The 1009-nt window shown below is 31.5% G+C and overlaps 1 long non-coding RNA gene across 2 annotated transcripts; it reads right to left on the bottom strand.

Moving 5' to 3' along the window:
• Window positions 1–528, bottom strand: LOC116347812. 2 transcript variants are annotated; one of them, XR_004201718.1, is made up of 4 exons: window positions 412–528; window positions 303–340; window positions 125–223; window positions 1–53 (listed from the first exon to the last, which is right to left on the bottom strand). It is a non-coding gene; the product is annotated as an uncharacterized LOC116347812 (long non-coding RNA). The 2 variants fall into 2 exon arrangements; XR_004201717.1 differs by having other exon boundaries at window positions 303–528.
• Window positions 529–1009: the final 481 nt, after the last annotated feature.

Below are 1009 nucleotides of genomic sequence, written 5' to 3'. Positions count from 1 at the left end.
GTGAACGCCAGGCAGGTTAATATTAGAATCGTCAAAGAAAATGATGATAGTCACTACAGAGAGATTTTTTGCATGCAGATACCACATTCTTTGTATTTTCGATAATGTGTAAGTGTGAAATTACCATTTTGACTCGCAAAGTATAAAGACGTTTCATTATCGCGATTTTTGATATTGACATCCGTTCCATTCCTTATTAATTCTTCAATTTTTTGTACATCGCCTACAAGTTTGTACAAATAAACAAGTTCTCATTAAATGAGTATACTTTAAAATCATTTTTTTCGTTATTTCCGACTCACCATTCTTAGCAGCATCATGAAATCTCTTCCATGGTTCTCTGAAGTAAAGGTTTGAGGCCCACAATGGTTATTCAGTTTTTGAAAGGTTTGACAAGTCACTTATACTTACTCGTTAACAGCTCGTCTGAATCGATTTTCTATTAATAATTATAAGATTAATTACATTATATTTCATGAATATTATTTCAATTTACGGTGTCAAACCGATAAAAATGCAAGTATTTTTGGTGTCTGTCCGTCAGTTTAGTGATTTTGAACACCTTTAATTTCAATGTTATTTTTGCATACATATATCAAGATACAGCGACACGTGTAATTGATTTGCATGACATCCATAACGATATATGCCTTAGTCAATAATGTGTGAGCTTTGATTTTCTGAGGGGGTAATTTCGGAAAATGTATCTTATATATTTTTGTATAATGCACATGTTTTCCGATATATTTCATATAGAAAACTCGATTAGATGCGATTTAGGGGCATAATATTGTAGCACTAAAAAAATTTCAAAATTTGACTTTACTGGATGATTAGGAACTACGGATTTTGAGCGACATTGATTGATCGGTGTAAAAGTTTGACTCTGAAGAGGTACTTATGAGAAAAATGCCTTAAAGTGATATTTTCTCAATTTGAACGCTGCAAACATTTAACTTTGCACGGGTTATTTTCTTAAAATTTCGTGAAATTACATAATTTTGGTAAG

This window comes from Contarinia nasturtii, unplaced genomic scaffold, assembly GCF_009176525.2.
Source record: "Contarinia nasturtii isolate CC-2019 unplaced genomic scaffold, AAFC_CNas_1.1 Cnas_scaffold_2129, whole genome shotgun sequence".
NCBI lineage: Eukaryota > Metazoa > Arthropoda > Insecta > Diptera > Cecidomyiidae > Contarinia > Contarinia nasturtii.
Note: the sequence above shows the minus strand (reverse complement) of the source record. Positions and strands in the feature narration are given on the sequence as shown.